Raw genomic sequence first — 11,048 nt, 5'->3', positions numbered from 1 at the left:
GGTGAAGCCGAAAGCTAGCATTCTTAAGGGAATGTTCGGTCGGCGAATTAAAGGTGTTCCCGCATTCACTCCATTGTGAACCCCAGATGTTACTTACTCTAGGAGTTTTCCAATCACAGTTAGGACATGCACATAAATTGCATGCACACCCAGGGAAAGGAACCCTTAAGGGAACTATTCTCTCTGGAAGATGTTTCTTACATGATGTAATATAACATAACTAGCCGGATACACATTGTCTGTTCGAGCAATTATGACCCCTACGCCTGGTTTCCACGCATACCCAGGTATATTCTGCCGCTAGGGTATTCGGAAACACTCCGCACCTTTGGGTCCAGAGGTTGAAGCGAAAAGGTCGGCGATGAGAATTGTCTTTATTATCCGGCTAGAAGGAAAGTACATAGTCACTCATGACTCAAACACTTCCCCCTCTATACCGTCTAAAAGGCGGTCTAATTTACAATCCTGTTGGGAATATTTGGCGGCCACCTCTACTTGGTCATAGGCTAAACTAATGGGAATTTCTTCCCATTCGGCCCTAGCGGTCCGACACGAGCCATGTGATTAGGATCCAGCTTGGTATATCATGTCTTCACCATGGCCCAGGCCTCTCGCGCACCATCTCTGTAGGCCAATATCTTCCACAGTCGGATAGGCCGCCGCGCTCCCTTGAACAGCTCTACCAGCTTCTCCATACTTCCTGGAGGGGAGTCGGATGGCCATAAGGCCTTGGCTACACTCCGCATTGCCTGCCGAGCTTGCTTGTGCAACTGCGACAGCCCTTGCAGAAGATCACTTGATGATCCGGACACCTCCTCTTTGGGGCGGTTCGTCAATATACCTGCAATTACAGCTATATCAGCTACTGTTACCTCCAAACTGTTATAAGATAAAAGCGGCCACGTACTGAATATGCCGCCTCGCAGCTTCTTGTTCTCCTTCACAGAGTCCGCTAGCTGAGCTCGCACATCTTTCAGTTCTTCGCCCAGTTTGGTGTTCGAATCCTCGAGTTTCTTTTTCTCTTGAACGACTTTTGTCAATACACGCTGGCCCGCTGCTAGTAGCTTTTTAGCTTGGTGTTCTTCACTTCGAGCGGCGTCCAGCTGCTCTTGTAATTGGTCTAACAACCCAACACAAAGATAAGCACCCAGATTCACACTGTAAGTGTATCATTATGAATTCTCGATAGAGGGAAATATTACCAGGAGATGGCTTGTATTTCTCCAGTTCGGCATTGGCAGCAAGCAGTCGGCGCTAACACTTTTTTAGTTCCTAAGCTAACAAGGTGTTCTTCTCCGTAAGCACCTGGTTGTACATTGATCCTTAAATTAGTTGTTTCAACTCCTTTAAATCTCAGGGTCTACTGGCATATGGTTATCATAGTCAGACAAAAAAAATTTACCTGCACATCTTTCAAATGTTGCCTTGTGTCCCTATTAAGCCCATCTCGAGCAGCTCGAATGTATCCATCGGCCGTGCTGAAGGCGTTAAACGACTCTGCTAAAAAGACAGGGTCTTGTAAAATGGCCCGGCGGCGCCGATGATTCATGGCACTCTCCACTTCCGAGTTGGTGACAGATACATCATCCAAGTCCTCAGCTAGAGGACAGTCCGGCGTCGCCCCCGCATCAACCCCCGTCTTCACGGCATGATTTGAATCATGGCTGCGGGAAGTACGGCCGCTCGAACCTCCGGATATAGTCCGGCACACCTTTTTCCTGACACATGGAAAACGGGAAGGTCACAGTTGTACGTGACTACCCAGGTGCACATTGGCAAATTCATACCTCTTTGATGAAGGACCGGCCGTGTCTTCGTTTGCTTTCATCTTGGGAGGCTCGCCTGGTGTGGAGGATGCTCTCATCGGAGATAACCCTGGGGCGGTACGGCGTGCCGAACCCTTCCCCTTTTGAGCACAGGATGGTGCAGTGGGTGAGAAGGAAGGAGAGGTCTCTTTTGGATAAGGTGTCTTTGGATTACTTACGTGTGAAGCTGGAAGGAGGCCGGGGTAATCGGCGATAATGGGTATATATGTACCGTCGTAGCTCATCTGATAGAATGTCCCCTCCTCAAGCTCCATGAATATGTTCGGATCTTCTTCATATCCGGGGCCAAAATCCTGGTTGCGATTCTCTGGCTGAGGGGCTGGGTCATAGATCCCCTCGACAGCCTTTCGCCATTCCTATTAGGAACAGATAAGATGTTGCCTGTCAATGAATGATCCAGGGATAGGATAAAATAAGCAGGGCCAAACCTTACCCAGCTAGGAGGATTGTACATGGAAAGTTCGTCTCGATGTTGGAGACGGCTGAACTCCTCCTTCTCCCCTTTATATAGCTCGGCCAGAATCTTGGCAAGAGCAGCGGGTGTCTTCGGGCCCTTTCGGCCGTAATGTGAGGCGTCGTCTTCTTCGTTATAATGGCACAAGGGTAGTCCTCGATATTGGAGTGGCTAGACCCCCCGTGTTATAGAAATCGCCATCACCTCGACTATTGACAATCCGGACTGGGCAAGAGTTTTAATCTTGCCCAGTAGCAAGCTGATCTTTGCGCTATCCTCTTCCTCGAGGCTCCGACGACGCCAGCTATGGCGCTTCTTCAGCGGAGCGTTTGAAAACTCGGGGAGGCCTATGCGAACAGGGTCAGGTAGATCAACATCATCAATGTAGAACCATTCGGAAGGCCACTCTTTGGGAGCTTTCTTCGGCGTGCCGGATAGGTATCCGGCCCCGGCAATGCGCCACACTTCGGCTCCTCCCACTTCAAAAATTGATCCACCTTGATTGTGAGGGACGAGGCAGAACAGTTTTCTCCATTAATCAAAATGGGCCTCACAACCCAGGAATAGTTCGCATAGGGCGACATAACCCGCAATGTGGAGGATGAGCCGGGGGTAAAATTGTGCAGCTGGAGGCCATAGTACTCCAGCAGCCCTCAGAGGAATGGGTGAATTGGAAACCCCACTCCCCTCAGCAGATAGGGGACGAAGCATACCCGTTCTCCTGCAGACGGATCGGGAAAATCCTCTGCCTGGGTTTTGTCGTTGAAGGAGGCCAACCCTGCTCGAATAGGGACCAGATCTGCTAGAGGGAGAAATCCCTGCACTTGCAGCTTCACCAGTCGGCTATGGGACACAGAGCACCTCTCCCACTCGCCTCTCTCTAGGTTGGAACGGGAAGAGGAGCTAGGATTGTTGGCCATGTTGGAATGGTCTTGCCTGGCGGTCTCTGAGGATTTTTTCCGCTTGGTGCCGAAATGATCTGAGATCCAATCTCTTTAAATAGATGCTCTTCCTTGCAGGATTCGGGTGTTATTTGCAAAAATACCCTGACTGTCTGCATTCGCTCGACACGTGGAAAACAAGGACATTAAGTGCAGAAGCCGAGGGAAGACATCGAATCTATGGCCGAATACACTACTTGGAAAGGAACCCACCTTGCAAAACCGAAGACAATCTATGTGCCGAACACCTTGCTACTGAAGACTGGTTCGGGGGCTACTGAGGGAGTCCTGGACTAAGGGGTCCTCGGGCGTCCGGCCTATTATCTATGGGCCAGACTGATGGGTTGTGAAGATACAAAGACCGAAGACTACACCCATGTCCGGATAAGACTCTCCTTCGCGTGGAAGGAAAGCTTGGCGAATAACTATGAAGATTCCATCTTATGTAACCGACTCTATGTAACCCTAGATCCCCTCGGTGTCTATATAAATCGGAGGTTGTAGTCCGGAAAGGATATAATCAATACCTAAGTCTTACAGGCTAGACTTCTAGGGTTTAGCCATTAAAATCTCGTGGTAGATCAACTCTTGTAATACTCATATTCATCAATATCAATCAAGCAGGAAGTAGGGTATTACCTCCATAGAGAGGGCCGGAACCTGGGTAAACATCGTGTCCCCCGTCTCCTGTTACCATCAACCTTAGATGCACAGTTCGGGACCTCCTACCCGAGATCCGCCGGTTTTAACACCGACAGTTGGCACACATTTTCGTCTTGACTCTGCGGTAGAAATTTTGGGGCACTCTTTGAAGTTCTTTGTGTTGGTTTGAATAGATGAATCTATGATTGTGTGCTGCATATTGTATAATCAAACATGTGGATACTTGAGATGACATTGGAGTATCTAGGTGACATTAGGGTTTTGGTTGATTTGTATCTTAAGGTGTTATTTTAGTACGAACTCTAGGGTTGTTTGTGACACTTATAGGAATAGCCCAATAGATCAATCAGAAAGAATAACTTTGAGGTGGTTTTGTACCCTACAATAAACTCTTCGCTTGTTCTCCGCTATTAGTGACTTTGGAGTGACTCTTTGTTGCACATTGAGGGATTGTTATATGATCCAATTATGTTATCATTATTGAGAGAACTTGCACTAGTGAAAGTATGAACAATAGGCCTTGTTTCCAAGCATTGCAATAGCATTTTCGCTCACTTTTGTTACTAGTTACCTAGATGTTTTTATAGTTTCAGATTACAAAAACATATATCTACAATCCATATTACACTTTTATCACCATCTCTTCGCCGAACTAGTGCACCTATACAATTTACCATTGTATTGGGTGTGTTGGGAACACAAGAGACTCTTTGTTATTTGGTTGCAGGGTTGTTCGAGAGATACCATCTTCATCCTATGCCTCCCATGGATTGATAAACCTTAGGTCGACCATTTGAGGGAAATTTTCTATTGTCCTACGAAACTCTGCACTTGGAGGCCCAACACGAGTCTACAAGAAGAAGGTTGCATAGTAGACATCAAGCTCTTTTCTGGCGCCATTGCCGGGGAGGTTAGTGCTTGAAGGTATATCTTTAGATCTTGCAATAGAATGTTTTAGTTTCTTGTTTTATCACTAGTTTAGTTTAGAAAAGAAAAGTACAAAAAAATGGAATTGAGGTTGCCTCATTTGCTTCATCTTTTTAATGTCATTCGTGAAAATAAGTTCCGATAATTGTGCCGAAGTGTTAGAAGAAGAATGCATTAAAATGTTTGGCACTAAATCTTTGAATGATAAGAATGATTGCAATGTTGTTAGTATGAATTATTTGAATATCCATTATGCTAATGATATGCATAGCCATAAGCTTGGGGATGCTATGTTTGATGAAGATGATACTTTTTGTCCCTCAAGTTTTAATGAGCAAATTTACTATGATGAAAGAATGCCTCCTATCTATGATGATTATTGTGATGACACATATGCTATAAAGAATAATGATAACCATGAGACTTGTCATCTTGATTTCAATTTTCAATCCCATTATAGTTATTTTCTTGAGTTTTCTCCCACTATTCTAAATGAGAAGAATTTTTCTTATGTGGTGAGTAGTAAAATTTATGTGCTTGTGCATCTTGAGAATAATGCTATATGTGATAGTTATACTGTTCAATTCATTCATGATGCTACTTAAAATTATTATGAGAGAGGAACATATGCTTCTACTATTGCAATAATATCAAGTTTGCTCTCTACATGTTGAAAATCTTGAAGTTTTGCTTGCTTTACCTTCCTATGCAAGTTGATTCTTATTCCCATAAGTTGTTTGCTCACAAAATCCATAAGCATAGGAAGTGGTTTAGACTTAAATACTCCTAGTCATATGCTTCATGATGCTCCCATTATGTTTCAATTCCTATATTTTACATGAGCATCATTGAAATCATCATGCCTAGCTAGAAAGGCATTAAAGAAAAGTGCTTGTTGGGAGACAACCCAACACCATTACCTACTGTTTTTGTGTGTACACATGATTATGATACTGTAGTAATCTTCTTTTATAGCTTTTGTTTCAATAAAGTGCCAAGTAAGACCTTTGGGAGGGCCTATGGTGATAGTTGATTTGATCTTGCTGAAAAATAGAAACTTTTGCGCTCAGGAAAACAATTCTCATTTTCAACAGGAGCATGATAAAATAATTATTCTTTTTGAAGAAGATTTATAAAATAATTCTTAGGTTTTCCTAATTTTCCAGAATTTTTGGAGTTATAGAAGTATTCGAGAGATACAGATTACTACAAACTGTTATGTTTTTGACAGAATCTATTTTCGACGCATTGTTTGCTTATTTTCTAGTTTCTATGGCTTATATTGCTTAATATAAATTGTGGAAATGATAGGTTAAAGTACCTAAGTGGTGATTTATTTTCTTAGAATTTCTGTTGAGTTTTGTGTTGTAAAGTTTTCAAGTTTTGGGTAAAGTTTTGATGGACTGCGGAATAAGGAGTGGTAAGAGCCTAAGCATGGGGATGCCCCGGATGGCATCCCCTCTTTCGTCTTCATTCATCGGTAACTTTACTTGGAGCTATATTTTTATTCACCACATGATATGAGTGTTGCTTGGAGCGTCATTTTATTTTATTAGGATTTTCTTGCTGTAATTTATAGTAATGTTTTTGTAGCGACCCGACCTCAAACGGTCAAGCCTCTGTGTATCTGTGCCATCCCTGGATCAGTATGCTGGCACACACAATACATCAATGTATATACCAAAGTGCAATCACATGTATAAATAACGTAAAACTGATATATACCTCATATGTCTCAGCGGAAACAATCAAACGGGTGTGGAGTCCCATCAACGCCAACGGCAAGTTGAGTGTAGACCGTAACCCTACAACGTAACTCTTACTTGTCGTTGAAAATCCTGCAACATAAGACGTTGCAGCCCTGTTGGTCAGTACATTGAATGTACTGGCAAGTCACATCATAAGAATAATGAACCTATGTGTACATGCAATTTGGCTGGTAGAAAGCTCTAAGTTTAGTTTTTTGCATAAAGCTAGTTTTTCCCTAGAATAAGAGATTTTATTCTACTACTACAAAATAGGATAGGATGAGTTGGCAAACCCAACTCAATCCATTACCAAAGTTTCATTTAAAACACAACTATTTAATTAAGGGTGATGAGATCTCCCAGCATTTCCACTACTAGATGCTCAAGTTGTCTGTAACCGGGGACACGGCTAATCGATTAGGTTTTAACACTATGCAGAGGTTTGCGCACTTTTCCCCACAAGACTCGATCGCCTCCCTTGAAGTTCTCGCACTGCCTGGCGTTTGAGAACAAGATGACAGAGACATAGTCTTTCGAAAGTATTTCCTCTCAACCCACGGATAGGCCGGTACACCTACTCATTCTACATCTGCTAGCATATCTCGGAAGAGGTCACACTAACTACTCAACTAAGCCAGACCCATATAGGCTTGTAGCTGCACACATAAGCTTCTAGACATGAAAATACGTTTGATCCCTTTGAGCCTGGGCGGCCGACTACTAGTGGTGCACCACCATGGATTAACCATGCATGCTCCCACTGTACTTCGCCACCATTCAAACCAAATACCACCCAGATAGTTCATTTATAAGTCTTGGTCCAGATTACTACTCTGTCACTCATGCCTCACCATGTTCACTTCCCAAACCACGTCTACATTTAGCGAGGCAAAAATAAACTTACACGGTGGTGACAAGGATGTATAGATCATACCTGCCTCAAATGAACTACTAGGTAATGGCATAGCCATCTGGCAACAATAAATCCTACCATGCAATCCTACCACATAAGGACTAAGTGCATAAATAAAGCATAGGTAATTGGAAGAATGGTAAAATGTGAACTTGCCTTGATACTGGTAGTTGAATTCTAGAGATCGATAGTACTCGACTTCGCACTCCAGACAGTCTATCCTCAAAGTAAAATAACATACATAAGCAATCATTTCAGAGAACCGAATAACATGCAACATGAAAAGACTCGAAAAAACCAAATGAAAATCCAACACATTCAACCATCACAAAAGTATTCTAAGTGCAAAAGAACATATGACATGGGGTTCAAAATTTGTGATGTGACCTATCATGCATATAAAGCATACTAGTAAAAACATTAATGGACAAACTCTAGTGTGTGGAAATTATTGTGAGATGTCAAAGTCATAGGGTTTGGCTACGGTGAAAAAGTGCAAAAAGAATCAACTCAAACTGAGCTACGGTTTAGTAGATATGGCCATTTGAAGTTTGAATTCAAATCTAAATAATTTCAAATCTGAATATGACAAAAGTTTACAAAAATGAAACCACTGGATAGATCTAATCATGAAGAAGAATTTGCCGCTGGTTTCATCAAATTTGGAGTTACGGTTAAAAAGTTTTGGCTAACTAAAATTCAGGGACCAATCTGCAATTTCAGGGACTAGATGGTGAAACAGAGAATAAACTAAAACTATGAACATGTCCTCGAATACGTGGCAGATTCCTACTGGCCGAGCAGCGTTCGCTACGGAAGCTATTCGGCGAACATCCGCTATGTAAGCAAAACAGCTATCATGGCTTAATACAAAAAAATCGAGATCGGTTTCACTAAACTGGACGGTATATTAAAAACCAGAGTTAACCGGTCTAACACTAATGAAAAAATGAATGGGCGAACGGCTGCTTATAGTGTGAAGACGACGACAACGATGACAGGGGCTGGCGGCGTAGGCTTCGGCCAGTGGACGTGGCGACGGCTCCGGCGGTCCTCAGCGGCGGCGAAGGGGTCTGGGAGGTCGGGTGCGGCGTGGGTGGCGTGCTAGTGGGGTCGGCAGGTGGCGGAGTGGCCGGTGATGAGCGGAGGGAGGGAGTGGCATCCGGAGCTCCGGTGAGCGCGCGGCACGTTAGGGCAGCGCTCTGGCGAACCTAGAGGCAAAAGCAAGATGTCAAGGAGATGCGCACGGGCACGAGCAAAAGACTGTCAGAAAGATGGGGGTCGGGATGGCTCATCCGCGATGCAATCAATGGCGGAGCGGCTCTGCTCCGGCAAGATGCGGACGGACGGTGCGGCGGCTAAGAGCGGCGTGGGATGACGTGAGAGAGCTGAATGGAGAGAGGGGGTCTGGGGATATTTATAGGCGAGGCTAGGGCATCGGGGAGCAGCGGATAAGCCTCATCCGAGCGAGGAAGACGGCCGGCGACTAGCGCGGTGTTTATCCCGTGCAGCTTGGGAGGTTGAAGACGACCTGGGGAGTGGGCCCCACTGGCAGCAGCAGTGGGAGAGGGCGAGCGAGGGAAGAGGGATGAGCGGGCGAGCGACGCGAGCACTCGGGCACTGGGGGCAGGCCGTGGGCCGAAGTGCGGCTGGGCCGGCGAGTGAGGGAGAGGAGAGAAAGTGCGGTGAGTTGGGCCTCTGGTTTTTTTAAATAGACACAAGAATAAAGGGAAACAAAATAAAATTAAAAAATTATATATAGGCATATTATATACCAAAATGTTCAGAAAAATAGCAGCAATAAGATGAACTATTTTTCAAGTTCAAATAAATTCCATAAAAATTTCTAAAAGTCAAAGTGCTACTATTGCATTTAAAATAAATAAAAATTATTTTTAAAATAGCAAATTGATTTCAAATATATGTTCTCCTAATTTTCTATTGAAGGGAATCATTTTACCCTTATTTCCATTTATTTATTTTTAGGAGAAAAATAATTTGAATTAATACTAAATAACTCCCAACAGGATTTGAAATTTGGAATGTCAAATAACTTCAAAGTGACTTTCAAGTTATTTCTTTGAAACTTCCAACTCTCTTTCTTCGAATTTGAAGAAGTCATTTTATCTCCCCTCATGAACTCATTGAGTTGCTTAAAGTTTCTAAATTCGACATATTCTCAATGGAATTCAAATCATTTTCAAACCCATTTTCATTTCTTTAAATGGAAGAAGTCGTATTATCTTCACTCTAGGGTTTTGTGATGAAATGAATTTGAATTCAGGGAGATCAAAATGCAAGATGGAATGTTTTGGGAAAGTCCTTGTATTCCCTCTCATGCAACTTTCAAAAGTTCCAATTTCACACAATCAATCACACAACAAACAAACTATCATAATTAATTATTTAATATAAAATTTCAAAATTTAGAATTTTGGGATGTTACAAACTACCACCCTTAAAATGAATCTCTTCCTCGAGATTCGGAGAGGCTAGAAAGAAGGTTAGGTTTGGGGGGGGGTCTTCTTGAAAATCCATTCATTAACACAAGGTATGGGGTACTACCACCCTTAGAAGCATGGTTACGGTTCGAACAAAACTCATGCACTCCATCGTTTGTGTTGACGATGTCATTCTTCTCATATTCTCGGGGATAACTCTTTCACTAGTGCTCTTCCGGTAAGGACATGACCTTTTCCTCAAAATCTGGAGTCCTTGCATCAAAATAAGATCCTTCCGAGACTGGGTCTTCTTTGCTGTCAGGCTGTCGCCAATGCTAAACAACTATTGAAAATCTCATGGTGGTCGACAATTACTGGTTATCCTGTAGGAAATGGGTCTGGGTTGAACCTCACCGCATAACCTACAATTGGCAGTAGGTGCATGTACAAGGTTTCCATCGTCCTGCCATCCTAAGGCTTTTGGTTTGTCGTGTCGACACTCTTCCAGTGTTTTAAGGCTCTCTGAATTTCCATCAACATATGATAGTTCATGATAGAAGTCTCCGGTATGGGGGCCAATCCATCCTGTACTTGAATCATTACCACATACGCAGATAGTGAATCACGTACTCTAACACTTGGGCATCCTCACAAGCATTGCAGAACTTCTCTTCTCCACGATCTGGGTTCGGGTAAATCCATTGGTTCTGCAAGCCAAACAAAACCTCTATCATTTCTTCACAACTCTCGGGTTTACGTAACCTCCTATCAAACGCCTGCTGATGAAATCATAGCTTCTTCCAGAATTCTTCCTGCAACAAGGTTGTGCTTGTTCCTTTTCAAATCCTGGGTCCTGTGGGTTATGGGCCCACTTCAACACTTGTCTAACTTTAACTCATCCTTGGAGTTACTATTGTTCCATATTCCAACATTACATCTCGTTTAAATCCAATAGTACTTCATTCCTTCACACTCTTGGGGTAACCATCATAACTAAAACCAAACTCCAACCCATTTGTCCAAACTCCACTCTATGGAATACATTTTCTTTTCCATTGGTCAAGTGTTCACACAGACAAGTATCGTAAAAAATGCACTGGTTCATCCATAATTCATATTCTACTCATATCAAATC

The sequence above is a fragment of the Triticum urartu genome, chromosome 4 (assembly GCF_003073215.2).
Source record: "Triticum urartu cultivar G1812 chromosome 4, Tu2.1, whole genome shotgun sequence".
In the NCBI taxonomy this organism is placed as follows: Eukaryota; Viridiplantae; Streptophyta; class Magnoliopsida; order Poales; family Poaceae; genus Triticum; species Triticum urartu.
This window is presented reverse-complemented; position numbering follows the sequence as displayed.